At 41.5% G+C, this 18,038-nt stretch overlaps 1 protein-coding gene across 1 annotated transcript in view; it reads left to right on the top strand.

The window, feature by feature from the left end:
- The first annotated feature begins 11,662 nt into the window (after positions 1-11,662).
- Positions 11,663-18,038, top strand: part of LOC135541337 (sodium- and chloride-dependent taurine transporter-like) — a 38,633-nt gene continuing 32,257 nt past the window's right edge. Inside the window, exon 1 of the mRNA XM_064967507.1 lies at positions 11,663-11,854. The gene's annotated coding sequence lies outside the window, so the exon portion shown is untranslated. The remainder of the gene's footprint in view (positions 11,855-18,038) is intronic.

The raw sequence follows: 18,038 nt of genomic DNA, 5'->3' as shown, positions 1-18,038 counted from the left end.
AACAACATCATTAAGTTTGCAGACGACACAACAGTGACCGACAACGACGAGACAGCCTATAGGGAGGAGGTCAGAGACCTGGCTGGGTGGTGCCAGAATAACAACCTATCCCTCATCGTAATCAAGACTAAGGAGATGATTGTGGACTACAGGAAAAGGAGGACTGAGCACGCCCCCATTCTCATTGACGGTGAGCTCCAAGTTCCTTGGTGTCCACATCACCAACAAACTAGAATGGTCCAAACACACCAACACAGTCGTGAAGAAGGCACAACAAAACATTCCCCCTCAGGAGACTTAGAAAAATCACTGAGGTTGGAGACTTATATTTCCCTCACTAGCTTTAAGCATCAGCTATCTGAGCAGCTCAACGATTGCTGCAGCTGTACACAGCCCATCTGTAAATAGCTCATCTAACTACCCACCTCATCCCCATATTGTTTTTTTGTTTATTTTTGTTGCTATTTTGCACACCAGTATTTCTACTTGCACATCATCATCTGCACATCTATCACTCTAGTGTTTGCGAAATTGTAATTATTTATTTTGCTAAATTGTAATTACTTCGCTACAATGGCCTATTTATTGCCATACCCCCTTAATCCATTTGCACACACTGTATATAGATTTTTCTGTTGTTATTGACTTTACTTCTGTTTATCCCATGTATAACTCTGTGTTGTTGTTTTTGGACGCACTGCTTAGCTTTATCTTGACCAGGTCGCAGTTGTAAAGGAGAACTTGTTCTCAACTGGCCTTCGTGGTTAAATAATTGTGAAATATATATTTTGTAAAAGATCCTCAATAGGTTCTTCAGCTGCAACATCAAGAGCATCCTGACTGGTTGCATCACTGCCTGGTATGGCAACTGCCCTGCCTCCGACCGCAAGGCACTACAGAGGGTAGTACGTACGGCCCAGTACATCACTGGGGCTAAGCTGCCTGCCATCCAGGACCTCGACACCAGGCGATGTCAGAGGAAGGCCCTAAAGATTGTCGAAGACCCCAGCCAGCCCAGACTGTTCTCTCTACTACCGCATGACAAGCAGTACCGGAGCACCGAGTCTAGGACCAAAAGGCTTCTCAACAGCTTTTACCCCCAAGCCATAAAACTCCTAATCAATGCCCCCCCCAACCCCTCATTTACGCTGCTGCTATTCTCTGTTTAGCATCTATACATAGTCACTTTAACTATATATTCATGTACATTTTATCTCAACTAACCGGTGCCCCGGTACATTGGCTACCCAGACTATTTCATTGTGTCCCACCACCCGCCACCCCCCAACCCCCGCTTTTACGCTGCTGCTACTCTCTGTTCATCATCTATGCATAGTCACTTTAACTGTACCCACATGTACATATTACCTCAATTAGCCCAATTTAACCGGTGCACATTGACTCTGTACCAGTACCACCTGTATACATTGCCTTGTAAAAGTATTCATCCCCCTTAGGGTTTTTACAACTTTGTTGCATTAGAACCTGTAGTTTAAATTGATTTTTATTTGGATTTCATGTACTGGACATACACAAAATAGTCCAAATTGGTGAAGTGAAATGAAAAAAATTACTTGTTTAAAAAAATAAAAATTTAAACGGAAAAGTGGTGCGTGCATATATATTCACCCCCTTTGCTATGAAGCCCCTAAATAAGATCTGGTGCAACCAATTACCTTCAGAAGTCACATAATTAGTTAAATAAGGTCCACCTGTGTGCAATCTAAGTGTCACATGATCTCCATATATATACACCTGTTCTGAAAGGCCCCAGAGTCTGCAACACCACTAAGCAAGGGGCACCACCAAGCAAGCGGCACCATGAAGACCGAGGAGCTCTCCAAACAGGTCAGGGACAAAGTTGTGGAGAAGTACAGATCAGGGTTGGGTTATAAAAAAATATCAGAAAATTTGAACATCCCACGGAGCACCATTAAATCCATTTATAAAAAATGGAAAGAATATGGCACCACAACAAACCTGCCAAGAGAGGGCTGCCCACCAAAATTCACGGACCAGGCAAGGAGGGCATTAATCAGAGAGGCAACAAAGACGGAGCTGCAAACCTCCACAGCGGAGATTAGAGTATTTGTCCATAGGACCACTTTAAGCCATACACTCCACAGAGCTGGGCTTTACGAAAGAGTGACAAGAAAAAAGCCATTGCTTAAAGAAAAAAATAAGCAACCTCTCATCACGCCAAGAACACCATCGCCACAGTGAAGCATGGTGGTGGCAGCATCATGCTGTGGGAATGTTTTTCATCGGCAAGGACTGGGAAACTGGGCACAATTGAAGGAATGATGGTTGGCGCTAAATACAGGGAACTTCTTGAGGGAAACCTGTTTCAGTCTTCCAGAGATTTGAGTCTAGGACAGAGATTCACCTTCCAGCAGGACAATGGCCCTAAGGATACTGCTAAAACAACACTCAAGTGGTTTAAGGGGAAACATTTAAACGTCTTGGAATGGCCTAGTCAAAGCCCAGACCTCAATCCAATTGAGAATCTGTGGTATGACTTAAAGATTTCTGTACACCAGCGGAACCCATCCAACTTGAAGGAGCTGGAGCAGTTTTGCCATGAAGAATGGGCAGAAATCCCAGGGCTAGATGTGCTAAGCTTATAGAGTCATACCCCAAGAGACTTGCAGCTGTAATTGCTGCGAAAGGTGTTTTTTTTTGTGTTATTTATTATTTGTTTCACAATGAAAAATATTTGTATTTTCAAAGTGGCAGGCATGTTGTGTAAATCAAATGATTGAAAAAAAGAATAATCCTAAAATCCAAGAGGGTGAATACTTTCACTAGCCACTGTATAGCTACTGTTATTTCCCCTGTCATTTTGCTTTTTATTTGGACCTCTTTACTTCTCTATTGTTTACCTAATACCTATTTTTTACTTAATAAATGCACTGTTGGTTAGGGCTTATAGGTAAACATTTCACTGTAAGGTCTACTACACCTGTTGTATTCGGCGCACGTGACAAATAAACCCTAACCCTTTGATTTGATTAGATTATAATCCTTTCTGCTCAGTAAAACACCCATGAGACTACTGCTCACCAGAGCTCAATGAGCCCTATATAAGGAGTAGGGTGCCATTTGGGATGCTTTACAAGACTACATTTATAAATATGAGCACTCATATGATTTCACTTTGTGTCATCAAAAGTGTCCAGTAAGAACACAGTGGTTAGGGTGTGACGATGACAGCGTAGTTTTATGGTATGTTTAATGTTGTTACACAGTAGCAGTGGTTAGTGGGGTCCAAAGTTTAAACAACTCTCTCACGAGAAACAATAAAAACTTAAAGATGTGTTCCAGGAATGACACGCTATGTTATACTGAAGTGTGCAGTATGTGTTCACGGTCCACTCCTTTATTTGAAAAAAAACAGGAAAACAGCAGCCCCAGCCACACACACACACACACACACACACACACACACACACACACACACACACACACACACACACACACACACACACACACACACACACACACACACACACACACACACACACACACACACACACACACGCTGAGCCAAGTGTTGCCGAGGGCTGGAGAAAAGTAAGCACTCTCAAATTCATATGAATGCAAGGATTGCCAGTGGGAGTGTTTAAAGATAGTCAACAACTTGTGACCAGACAGCCACAGTGTGGGACAGTGATCGGTTCCCTGCAAACTTGTGATGCGAAATTGTCTGGAGTCAAAAACATCAACTACATCACAAAGTCATAAATTGCAAACAAATCCTGTCCTCTCCCTGGCATTGCCTGTTGGGGATTAAAGTCTTATGTAACCATATAAACTGATATAAATGGATGCAAATTATCTGTCTGGAGTTTAGGAATTTGAATCCAGCGTCGCAGCTGACAGAGAGAGTAATGTGATTCATCCTTCATAGATACCATTCTTAAAGGCCAAATCTATGTTGTTTACAGCCATTTCTGGGTAAAACTATATCATTATGATCTAACGGACGGTCAGTCCTGGATCCATAGCTCCATTTAGGAATTTATAACAAAAAGGGCTGCCGTTTCTTTTCTCTTTTTGTGAATAAGGAGTGGGCCTTTTAAGATAATAATAATTTTCTCCATCTTCACCTTTCAAACAGCCAGCAACCCATTGTCCTTATAAATCAATAACTTTGCAGTCTTGAGTGACTCCCAACGTGCTTATGAAGTGCTGTAATACTGCAATAACCAAGTCTAAAGCCATGTGCCATGGTCTAGGTGTACTGTAAGTACAAAAGTGAATCTGACTTTAGTTTCTACGTTAGAGAGGGAACAAGCTATGACTTCTCCCGGGATTTGATCGGGTTGTTTTTTTTTGGCTTTCTCCATTACTGTACTGTACAGATGTAGGATCTTCATTTGACCACCCTGTTGCTGGAGGACTTTCCTGAAATGCAGTACATTTAAAACGTGTAGTTGGGGGTCCTGTGTGGCTCAGTCGGTAGAGCATGGCACTTGCAACGCCAAGCGTCGTGGGTTCGATTCCCGCTGGGACCACCCATATGTAAAACGTGTAGTTGGGGGTCCTGTGTGGCTCAGTCGGTAGAGCATGGCACTTGCAACGCCAAGCGTCGTGGGTTCGATTCCCGCTGGGACCACCCATATGTAAAAGTAGTGGCCCCAGCCGACTTGTAAGTCGCTTTGGACAAAAGCGTCTGCTAAATGGGATATATTATTATTTATTATATTAGTGTGTTTGAAGTTTAAAAATGGTTCTGAAGTTTGTGATTTCCACTTTGAAATGTCAGACATCATTTTCCCTAACGAAACATGTATCAACCCTTTCAAAAATGATCACACAAAAAAACTGGCTCAATTTAAGATTATACATCTGTATGTATTGACACAATCATGAAACGAGTAGCAAAAGGAAGATATGTGAAAACAAGGAAGTTGTTTGTTGGTCTGCAAAGACATTATTGTTCTATTACACTGAACAAAAATATAAACACAACATGCAAAAATTTCATATAAGGAAATCAGTCAATTGAAATAAAATCATTAGGCCCTAATCTGCGGAATTCACATTACTGGGAATACAGATATGCATATGTTGGTTACAGATACCTTAAAAAAAGTTAGGGGCGTGGATCAGAAAACCAGTCAGAATCTGGTGTGACCAGCATTTGCCTCATTCAGCGTGACCCATCTCCTTCTCATAGAGTTGATCAGGCTGTTGATCGTGACCTGTGGAAAGTTGTCCCACACTATTGGTGGGAACTAGATCACGCTGTTGTACACGTCAATCCAGAGCATCCCAAACATGCTCAATGGGTGAACTGTCTGGTGAGTGTGCAGGCCCTGGAAGACCTGGGACATTTACAGCTTCCAGGAATTGTGTTCAGATCCTTGCGACATGGCCATTATCATGCTGAAACATGAGGTGATGGCGTTGGATGAATGGCACGACAATGGACCTCAGGATCTCATCAAGGTATCTCTGTGCATTCAAATTGTCATCAATAAAATGCATTAGTGTTCATTGTCCATAGCTTATACTTGCCCATACCATAACCCCACCATGGGGTACTCTGTTCACAACGTTGACATCAGAAAACCACTCAACATTGGAGGTGGCTTATGTTAGAGAAATGAACATTAAATTCTCTGGAAACAGCTCTGGTGGACAATCCTGCAGTCAGCATGCCAATCAAAACTTGAGACATCTGTGGTATTGTGTTTTGTGACAAAATGGCACATTTTGGAGAGGCCTTTTATTATCCACATATGTCTCACATGTCAGGTGGATGGATTATCTTGGCAAAGGAGAAATGCTCACTAACAGGGATGTAAACAAATTTGTACACAACATTGTTGAGAAATAAGCTTTTTGTGTATATGAAAAATGTCTGGGATCTTTTATTTCAGCTCATGAAACATGGGAGCAACACTTTACATGTTGCATTTATATTTTGGTTCAGTGTATATGGGGGAAAATGCTGGACTTCACAAGCGATCACATATTATGTTTAATGCACTCAAGATATAGAAGAGTTATTCTATAAGGTAAGTGCTTACTTTTATGGTAATTGCTACGGCAATAACATGCATTGGAGCAAAGCCCAATCGTACTTCTATACTTCTATTGTTATTGCTCCGGTAATAACATGCATTGGAGCAAAGCCCAATCGTACTTCTATACTTCTATGGTAATTGCTCCGGTAATAACATGCATTGGAGCAAAGCCCAATCGTACTTCTATACTTGTGATTGTTTGTTTGTATGTGCCATTCCCTTCATTTGAACCAATGCTTTTGTAGAACAACTTGACAAGGCCACCAATCAGAGGGCTTGGGGATACATTGTATCTAAAGAGATTCACAAGGCAAATTGTCCATAGATTCAAATCGATATTCAAATATCTTTTTGTCAGCTCTCACCAGCAAGCACACCTATTTTCCATACAGGCAACATCAGACATGCTCATTTGAATGATAAGCCAACAGAACAAACGATAGAGAACTGCAGGTAAAATTCGCAAACTGTTCCACATAAACTGAAACAAACTCAGAATTTCAACATTTCATTCTACCATTCTTCACTGTCCTAGTGACTAGCTAAGGCCCTGAGTTTTTCTTTGTCTGCTTATGTGGTTAGGCCAGAAAAAAACTCCTGGCCCAACAGATGATTTAGGCCTATAGAGCCATTTTACATACACATCAGCCATTGGCCCGAGGCCATATACCTGGAGATGAACTATAGTCCATCACTATCAGTTCTCCCAGCTGTTGAAGGAACAAAAACAGTCGACTTCCCTAAAGGCCTAAACATGACATAAAAAGGCTGCCTTGTCAATATGAAGACTAGGACCCCGCCATTAGAATCCATTAGAACGGGCATTGCAAATCCAAGGCAAACCCACCACAACACCTCCCCAGGGTTAAGGTTAGTGATTGCCTTTATATACTTTAGCTATGGCAATGATCATTCTAGAACTATTTACTTCTAGAATGTTATACAGTACCCACCACACACCCACCTCATACATGTACCAGCATGTTGGTTCTATAATGGATTTAAATCTAACGATGCAACAGTCACCTGCAGGCCATGTGGTTTCAGCTGTGACAACCCATCATCTCTTTATCTTTATCTCCAGCTAGCAGGTGGCAGGTGGTGGTGGTGGTCTCTCATATGATTATTCAACTCGAGAAATTTTGAATTAAAAACAAGTATCTTTTCTACACCGATTGGCTTCATGTAATTTGGAAATGCTTCTCAAGAAATTTCTAGAAAATAACAAGAGTGCCTAACTACTCCGATAGGGCTTCATATTATTTGGAAATTTAGTTTCATTTGTGTTACAGCGTTAACTTCAATGACACGTGTGTACCAGTTGTTTTGAAGAGATAAAAGCACCCGTTTTTGGCATAGAGTTGGAGTCCTGGCGAAATGTGCCATTTGTAAACGTCACTTTTGTTGATGAGTCATGATCTATATGTAAGGTCGTATGATCCATGTTTTCACCAAATAAAATGTCTGAAAAACAAGTGGTTTCTATCCATCCCATAAGTTAGCTTGATTGACAGAACAAGTCAGTGTATAAATCCCCTCCTCTAACTGGACACACACATTGGCTCATATCATAGCTATGTTTATGGTAATAGAATCTGTATCAGAATCTGATACAGTTATCTGACAGCACACATATCATCCTCATGACCTTAAAATAACTATAAAAGTGTACATATTCTGTATAAATCAAATCAAATCAAATGTTATTTGTCACATGCTTTATAAACAACAGGTGTAGACTAACAGTGAAATGCTTACGGGCCCTTCTCAAAAATGCAGAGGGAAAAATAGATTATAAAAATAAATTATAACATGAGGAATAAATACGCAGTAAGTAATGATAGCTGGACTATATAAACAGGGTACCAATGCCATGTTGATGTGCAGGGGTACGAGGTATTGAGATAGATATGTACATATACTGTAAGTAGGGGTAAAGTGACTAGGCAACTGGATAGATAATGAACAGTAGTAGCAGCGTGCCTGACGGGTCAAAATATTTTGTGTAAAAAGTGTCAATGAAGATCATCTGTTTAGCTATTTGGTTAACTATTTAGCATTCTTATGGCTTGGAGGTAGAAGTTGTTCAGGGTCCTGTTGGTTCCAGACTTGGTGCTAGTTAAATAAATTGGGCATATGGCCCAGTTACAGGGGGAGGTTTTCAGTGTCCAGGGTCCTGAGTTAAGTGATGAGTTGGAGGATACTATGGTGTTGAATGCTGAGTGTAGTCAATGAACAGCATTCTCACATTGATGTTCCTCTTGTCCAGTTGGGAGAGGGCATTGTGGAGTGCAATAGAGATCGTGTCATCTGAGGATCTGAGCATCTGTTGGGGCAGTATGTGAATTGGAATGGGTCCAGGCTGTCTGGGATGATGGTATTGATGTGAGCCATAACCAGCCTTTTAAAGCATTTCATGGCTACAGATGTGAGTGCTACGGGGCGATAGTTATTTAGACAGGTTACCTTGGTTACCTTAGACACAGGGACAATGGTGGTCTACTTGAAACATGTAGCTCAGTTGGTAGAGCATGGTGCTTGCAATGCCAGGGTAGTGGGTTCGATTCCCATTGGTGACCAGTACAAAAATGTATGCACTAAGTTGCTCTGCATAAGCGTGTCTGCTAAATTATAAAATGTAAATGTATTACAGACTGGGTCAGGGAGAGGTTGAAAATGTTAGTGAAGACACTCTGAGTATGTGTCTTGGTAATCAGTCTGGCCCCGCGGCCTTGTGAATATTAACCTGTTCAACAGTCTTATTTACATCGGCTACAAAGAGTGAGATTACACGTCGTCCGGAACAGCTGGTGTTCTCATGCATGGTTCAGTCTTCCTTGCCTCAAAGTGAAAATAGAAGGCATTTAGCTCGTCTGGAAGGCTAGCGTCACTGGGCAGCTCAAGGCTGGGTTTCCAGTCTGTGCTAGCAAAACAGTCCTGTAGCTTAGCATCCACTTCACTTCAGTATTGAGCAGGTCACTTGTACTTCCTCTTTGAGATTTTGCTTGTAAGCAGGAATCAGGAGGATAGAGTTATGGTCAGATTTTCCCAAGGGAAGGTGAGGAAGAACCTTGTATGCATTTCCTTGTGTGGTGTAAAGGTGGTCAAGAGTTTTGTCTCTTCTATTTGCATAGGTGACATGCTGGTAAACATTTGGTAAATGGGATTTCAGTTTCCCTGCATTAAAATCCCCGGCCACTAGGACTGCAGCCTCTGGACAAAGCACTTCCTTGTTTTCTTATGACCCTATACAGCTCGTTGAGTGCGGTCTTAGTCTGAGCATTGGTTTGTGATGATAAATACACAGCTATGAAAGTATAGATGAAAATTATTTTAGTTTAGTCTGCAGATAATGATGAGGTATTCTTACTCAAACTTGAGACCTCCTTAATATTAGAGATGACACACCAGCTGTTGTTCCCTCAGTGAGATGTATGTTATCCATGTTCTTGTTCAGCCACGACTCTGAAAAATATAATATTACAGTTCTTCAGGTCCCATTGAAAGGATAAGTCTCAAAAGAAGCTTGTTGTAATGGTTGTTGTCTTCCTCTTCTGAGGAGAAGTAGGAAATATCAGACCAATATGCAGCATGGTAAGTGTTCGTCATATTTATTTCACAGAAAAGAAAACGAACTAGCGAATAACGGAAAAAACGAAACAGTCCCGTATGGTGAAAACACTGAAACGGAAAATAACCACCCACAAACAAGAGTGGGGAAACAGGCCACCTAAGTATGGTTCTCTATCAGAGACAACGATTGACAGCTGCCTCTGATTGGGAACCATACCAGGCCAAACACAGAAATACAATATAAAAAAAAGAACATAGACTACCCACCCCAACTCGCACCCTGACCAAACTAACAGACATAATAAAGGAACTAAGGTCAGAACGTGACACTTGTCCAGTTTGTTCTCTAGTGACTGTATGCTTGCCAATAGAACATAGGGTAGAGGTGGTTTATTTGCTTGCCAATGGAGTCTCCTCAAGATGCCGGCTAATCTGCCTCTCTTGCGCCGTCGCTTCCCCTTTTGAGTCCCCTTTCGAGTCCCGGGCATTAGGGCCTGGTCTGGAGTAAGCAGAATGTCCAGAACTGCCGACTCGTTGAAGTAGAAATTGCCATCGAAATCGAGGTTATTTATCACTGTTCTGATGTCCATACGCGTTGTTTTTTTGGTCATAGAAAATGAGGGACATTATGTAGAAAATGAGAGACATTATGTACAAAATAAAGTTAAGATCAGCGTAAAAAAATAAAATAAAAATACACACAAAATAACAGAATTCGTCAGGAGCCCGTAAAACATCCGCTAACCCCGGCTGCTCCATGCCTTCCCCTCACCTCACACACACATGTGATGCCTCATATAGCCTACATAAATAAATACAAAATATATAGACCTGCTGAAGATATAGTTCTGGACCATATAAAGGTCTGGCACTGGCCTTATGTAACAGCATACAGATAATTCACAAGGACCTTAAAAGAACATCCTGTATTAGTCCCCTCCTCAACTCACACATTCTGATGGCCCATATGACTAGTTCCAGTACAGTACACACTGTTTATACCATTTGGATACTGTTATCTCAACAACATACAGTTCATTCTGCGGCCTCAAAAGAACTACGAAAATGTAGTCTTATTTTTTAGTTTTGTTTTTATCTACAAATAAATTTGAGTGTAGGCCACGACAATGTCACAGCCTGTTCAACTCTACACAAAGACCTACTCCTACTCTATAGTCTCAGTTTGTCCAATTAGCAGACGCTATTTTACCCAGAGGGACGGTTCTTCCGCTTCTCTTCTTCTGTTGAAATGTTGGCTGAAACACACTCCTTGTTTCCTTGTTTACACCGTGACAATATATGTGTAGTAGCTGGTTATGGAAATACAGCAGCTCCCTAGGGCCTTATAACTCATTACTTGAGGCAGTAGAGCATCCTGTAGAGTCCCAATAATAAAATGTCTGAGTTTTGTTCAAGATGCTTGTTAGGAATTGGCAGAGGAGAGCATAAACCTGCCATGTTGTGTAGCCTATAAAATCGTGTTATAAATCATGTTAGGTTTATAACAATTGGCATTCAAGCCACTTAAAAAAAAAATATATATATATCTTGGTTGTTTCCTCAAACTGACTACTTAGGATGGCCTGTCCTTATACGGAACGTACTCATAACACACTTTGCATGTTGAATGCATAGGCTGGTGTCTTTTCCAAAACACATTAGATGTTGAGGTTTGTAATTGCAAGGCTTTACTGTAAACAGCTATGCTTATATCAACATATTATGCTACATGTCAATGTGTGAATCATAGCTGACAGTGCAGAATTATCTTAGAATGGAAAGTGTTTTTTTACAAAATGCATTTGCAAAAATTCAAAACAAGTATAAATGCATTTTAAAAAAAGTTAATGAATTGAACTATACTTGAGTGGTAATTCTATTTGTTTTCAGGCACGCATGGCCATGGTAGGCTGTGTTGTTTCTGTGTGCTTTCGGTTCCCTCCGACCTCTTGGGCTCTCTCTGTGCGCGCGTGCGTACAGGCCAACGTGATGCTGCTGCGCGGAACAAGCGCCGAGCTGATTCTAGTGAAACCTGCCTCTTTAAGAAGACGCTCTCCTGTTGCACTGGGAGGTTGGCCGGTGTTTTTCCACACATGGTCACCCATTTTAAGAGACAAAGGTCAGAAAGAAAACCTTATAAATAACATTTACCGCCGTAAGTCTCACTATTCAACACGCCGTCCACCGTACTACACTGAAGGGACTGATCAATTCTAAAGGAATAAAATAAATTCAAGCCAATACAGGTAGGCAAAGGAATCATCATCATCACCTAGGTTACAGCTATATGAGCTAGGCTATATGCAAATTATTAGAGTTCATATACTATTAGATTAATTATAGTGTTTTATTTCCGATAGTGAATTTTGTAATTTCTGTGTCACAATATGTTGTTCAATCTCATTTATGGATTGTTTAATGCGTTTAATGCTTAAAAAGTAGCATTTGAGCATGAATCATTATTGCAGGTTCATATCATTTTTTTTATCTTAACGTTTTTGAAAACAGAACGTTCAGAACACATTTCCGCTTAAAGGTTGAGTCTTGTTATTTAGACCTCATGCAAATATCCTCGCATGAGTGAAGGGATGAAGCCTATATTCCTCCAAAACTCAATCAAATTATACGCAAATGATATCTATATTATTTTGTGACAACCCTAGGCTACAGTGCAGAACTTCATAGGTTTACATTTACACATTAATTCAATTTAAGGTTATTCCACTGGTAATGTGTGTTTTTTGTGGGGCACAGAATCATTTCATTTTCTGCCACCACCGGGCGGTTAATGTCTGACTAACGGAACAGAGAGCAGGGAGGGAAGCAGCTACTGAGTGTGCGGTGCACGGTTGGCTCGCTCATGTTACATTTCATACATCAACTCTCTCACATCCTCCTCGAGGCTCGGCTACAAATGCTGCCTATTGTTTCCTCAGTCATATAGTAGGCTAAGCTAGACGAAGCGGAACATATTTTGAATAGGCGACACGTTGTGGCGATTGTCGCTCATTTTACAATAGTTTCATAGACATTCAACCCTTCATTATCATCGTGTGGTTTATTCTATGTGCGCAATTTATTGTTCTCTTTGTCACAGGCTAAAGAAGACCAGATTCTGTCATATAGCCTTGCCTACATTTCGATCCGTTCTGATGAATAGCATCTCCGAAAGACGAGTTGATCTTCAAGGCTGGCAGGGGACATAAATAATTGAGGTTGTGTGTGGGTGAACATAAAGAACAGTGTCTGCGGTCGTGTAGCCAGCCTGCAAATGGCTGGCATAATACATTCTCCTTCAATCGATAGTGGGTGTCGATTGTATGATCAAACGATTATGCCATAGATGGGTTATGGGTTGGCATGGTGTAACGGTGTAACAACGCCTGCTATTGTATGTCTGATGATGATTCAGAGTCTACCTCAGACAGCCACTTGGGTTTATAGGTTAAACAGCTTCGTTTTCTGGCTTTGCCATACAATCCCTTTACCACGAGAAACGGGGCAACTTTCTATTTCATTTCCTACATTCATTTCTGGCGTTCTCAGTATGCTCAGAAACGTAACTGAAGACACACCTCTATGAGTCTTAAATCCGTGTGTAGTCTACCAGAGATGTGTTACATTGCAGCCTATGATTAAAAAGAAAAAGATATTCCGTTAAATGCCGCCTGTGTCACCTAGCTTGTGCGGAGCTGGGAATGAGAAAAATCAACAAATTTCCAGGACCCAGTTTATAGCCTAATGCATAGCTACAGGTAATCACTAGGCTACAGGTAATCACTAGGCTACATGTAATCACAAGGCTACATGTAATCACTAGGCTACAGGTAATCACTAGGCTACAGGTAATCACTAGGCTACAGGTAATCACTAGGCTACAGGTAATCACTAGGCTACATGTAATCACAAGGCTACATGTAATCACTAGGCTACAGGTAATCACTAGGCTACATGTAATCACTAGGCTACAGGTAATCGCTAGTCTACAGGTAATCACTAGGCTACAGGTAACCACTAGGCTACAGGTAATCACTAGGCTACAGGTAATCACTAGGCTACAGGTAATCGCTAGGCTACAGGTAATCACTAGGCTACAGGTAATCACTAGGCTACAGGTAATCACTAGGCTACAGGTAATCACTAGGCTACAGGTAATCACAAGGCTACATGTAATCACTAGGCTACATGTAATCACTAGGCTACATGTAATCACTAGGCTACAGGTAATCGCTAGTCTACAGGTAATCGCTAGGCTACAGGTAATCACTAGGCTACAGGTAATCACTAGGCTACAGGTGATCACTAGGCTACAGGTAATCACTAGGCTACATGTAATCACTAGGCTACAGGTAATCACTAGGCTACAGGTAATCACTAGGCTACAGGTAATCACTAGGCTACATATAATCACTAGGCTACAGGTAATCACTAGGCTACAGGTATTCACTAGGCTGCAGGTAATCACTAGGCTACATATAATCACTAGGCTACATGTAATCACTAGGTTACTGTTGTTCACTAGGCTGCATGTAATCACTAGGCTACAGGTAATCACTAGGCTGCATGTAATCACTAGGCTACAGGTAATCACTAGTCTACATGTAATCACTAGGCTACAGGTAATCACCAGGCTACAGGTAATCACTAGGTTACAGGTAATCACCAGGCTACAGGAAATCACCAGGCTACAGGTAATCACTAGGCTACATGTAATCACTAAGCTACATGTAATCACTAGGCTACAGGTGATCACTAGGCTACAGGTAATCACTAGGCTACATGTAATCACTAGGCTACAGGTAATCACTAGGCTGCATGTAATCACTAGGCTACAGGTAATCAATAGTCTACATGTAATCACTAGGCTACAGGTAATCACCAGGCTACAGGAAATCACCAGGCTACAGGTAATCACCAGGCTACATGTAATCACCGGGCTACAGGTAATCACTAGGCTACATGTAATCACTAGGCTACATGTAATCACTAGGCTACAGGTAATCACTAGGCTACAGGTAATCACTGGGCTACAGGTAATCACTGGGCTACAGTTAATCGCTAGGCTACAGGTAATCACTAGGCTACAGGTAATCACTAGGCTACAGGTGATCACTATGCTACAGGTAATCACTAGGCTACATGTAATCACTAGGCTACAGGTAATCACTAGGCTACAGGTGATCACTATGCTACAGGTAATCACTAGGCTACATGTAATCACTGGGCTACAGGTAATCACTAGGCTACAGGTAATCACTAGGCTACAGGTAATCACTAGGCTGCATGTAATCACTAGGCTACAGGTAATCACTAGGCTACAGGTAATCACTAGGCTACATGTAATCACAAGGCTACATGTAATCACTAGGCTACAGGTAATCACTAGGCTACAGGTAATCACTAGGCTACATGTAATCACTAGGTTACATGTAATCGCTAGGCTACAGGTAATCACTAGGCTACAGGTAATCACTAGGCTACAGGTGATCACTAGGCTACAGGTAATCACTAGGCTACAGGTAATCACTAGGCTACATGTAATCACTAGGCTACATGTAATCACTAGGCTACATATAATCACTAGGCTACAGGTAATCACTAGGCTACATATAATCACTAGGCTACAGGTAATCACTAGGCTACAGGTATTCACTAGGCTACAGGTAATCACTAGGCTACAGGTAATCACTAGGCTACATATAATCACTAGGCTACAGGTAATCACTAGGCTGCAGGTAATCACTAGGCTACATATAATCACTAGGCTACATGTAATCACTAGGTTACTGTTGTTCACTAGGCTGCATGTAATCACTAGGCTACAGGTAATCACTAGGCTGCATGTAATCACTAGGCTACAGGTAATCACTAGGCTGCATGTAATCACTAGGCTACAGGTAATCACTAGTCTACATGTAATTACTAGGCTACAGGTAATCACCAGGCTACATGTAATCACTAGGCTACATGTAATCACTAGGCTACAGGTAATCACTAGGCTACAGGCAATCACTAGGCTACAGGTAATCACTAGGCTACAGGTAATCACTAGGCTACAGGTAATCACTGGGCTACAGTTAATCACTAGGCTACAGGTGATCACTAGGCTACAGGTAATCACTAGGCTACATATAATCACTAGGCTACAGGTAATCACTAGGCTACAGGTAATCACTAGGCTACAGGTAATCACTAGGCTACAGGTAATCACTAGGCTACAGGTAATCACTAGGTTGCAGAAGCTATGTTTGCATCTCTCTTTAGCTTTGGTAAAACATGATTGAATATAGTGGTGTCAGTGAAGGCTACTTCTACTTTCTGTGGCTATAATTGGAACAGTTGTAGAACAAAGACAATTAATTATGTTGATTATGTCGGCACTTGGAGGTTGAAAGTGTGCCCTTGAGGAAGGAATGTAGCAGCGTGCAATATAAAGGGTGTTTGAAATGGATAGATAAGACCGTATGATTGTAATAAAAATAGGAGTGAAACATTGTTGCCAGTTTGTTTCCTTTGCTTTGACTTGGGTAACAATGTTATTACAACCTTATTACCTGTGCAAAAGCAAATATATCTTCACCATAGTTTACCTTGTGTCCACTTCCCTGGCAGAAATAACCTTTTCCCATGATGCATGTGGTCTTTGAATATCTAGAATTGGTTTTAATGATTCAATAAGTCTTTGCTTACTTTGTTATTGGGTATTGAGGTGGTTGTGGGTATTTCCAAAATGGTTGATTATTATCAATAAAGTCTAATGAGGTTGAGCAATTTCTAGGCTACTGCAATGATGATCAAGATTAAGCTGAGCTCTGCATGAATACTTCTGAAATCCTTCCTTTCCCCCTCCTCCTCTTTAAGCAGCCGAGTCACTTGTCTACACACATAGAAAGGTGAAACTAAGGGTTCCACTACTAACGTTCATCCACCCGACTAAGATAACGCCGTATACCCAGGGTGCCTTGAAGCTCTGTAAATCATTATTTCACTTCATAGTTACTTTGTGTAAATATCTATCTCTCTCTCTCGCTCGGCTCACTCTTTCCCTCCTCTCCACCCTCTCTCTCTTCCTCCCTATCGTTCTCCCCCCTCCTCTCTCTGTCTAATTGAGGAGCTCAGCTGAGCATGAGAGCCAGGGGCCTTGTTGAAATACTTTGAAAGCATCCATCCTTCCTTCCTTTCTTCTCCTTGAATTAATCACAGAGATTTGAAAACTCTAATAGAGATCATAGCAGGTTAACATGGACTCAGGGGAGGAATGGAAAACTCAATGTGAGGGCCCGGTGGAAATGCCCGTGGTCTTAAAGTAGGGACATTATGTAAGGTCCCTGAGACTTACTCTCTCTCTTTCTCTCTGTCTCTGCTCTCAATTCAATTCAAAGGGCTTTATTGGCATGGGGAATAGATAATACATAATAAAACATTGACAATAAACATTTACGCCCACAAAAGTTTTTGAAGGAATAGAGACATTTCAAATTTCATATTATGGCTATGTACAGTGTTACAACGATGTGAAAATAGTTCAAGTACAAAAGGGAAAATAAATCAACATAAATATGTCTTGCTTTTTCTTACTCCAGACCTGAAGTTTCAGTTGCCTCAGAAGGCCTGGGTTCATATAGTATTTGAAATAATTTCTGATACTTTACCTAGCGCTTGATTGAGCCTGGCTGGCACAATGCAATCAATACAGTAGTGACACAACTGCCAAACTCTGCCTCTCTGGTCACCAGGCAGGCTAAAGCCAACGCTGACTGATTTCAAATACTACTTGAACCCAGGTCTGCTGCAAGGCCCTGGCCCCGGACCACAGAATGTTGCATGATGCATTTCAATAGCATGACAAAGTCCTCTGTGGTTTACAGTTAGAGAGGAGAGCATGCAATGTAGGTCCCTTCCCCCAACCCAAGACAATAATAACTAGAGCAGAGAGAGAGAGAGAGAGAGAGAGTCAGAGAGCGAGAGAGAGACTGTCAGCGAGAGAGAGAGACCGTCAGAGAGAGAGAGACCGTCAGAGAGAGAGAGAGACTGTCAGCGAGAGAGAGACTGTCAGCGAGAGAGAGACCGTCAGAGAGAGAGGCAGAGATCAAAGAGAGAGGGAGAAAGTGCTCTGACTCAACTGTGTTTTTAGCAGTGTTCATATCTGGTGCTAACATGTGTCCTTTGTCCTGATCTTTGTCACATTCTGATGAAGCCCACATTTTAGACATTTGTAGACGAATAAAAGACACATTGTGATCTGAATGTGATGTTTCTGACGACCTCCTCCGATAGTCAGACACGTATTGTGTCTGGATGTCAATCAAGCGTAAACAGATGGAAACTCACGTTAGGGCAAGGTGTAAAACAAGGATTTTGATATTAGAAATCACACACACACACACACACACACACACACACACACACACACACACACACACACACACA

The sequence above is a fragment of the Oncorhynchus masou genome, chromosome 6 (genome assembly GCF_036934945.1).
Source record: "Oncorhynchus masou masou isolate Uvic2021 chromosome 6, UVic_Omas_1.1, whole genome shotgun sequence".
In the NCBI taxonomy this organism is placed as follows: domain Eukaryota; kingdom Metazoa; phylum Chordata; class Actinopteri; order Salmoniformes; family Salmonidae; genus Oncorhynchus; species Oncorhynchus masou.
Note: the sequence above shows the minus strand (reverse complement) of the source record. Positions and strands in the feature narration are given on the sequence as shown.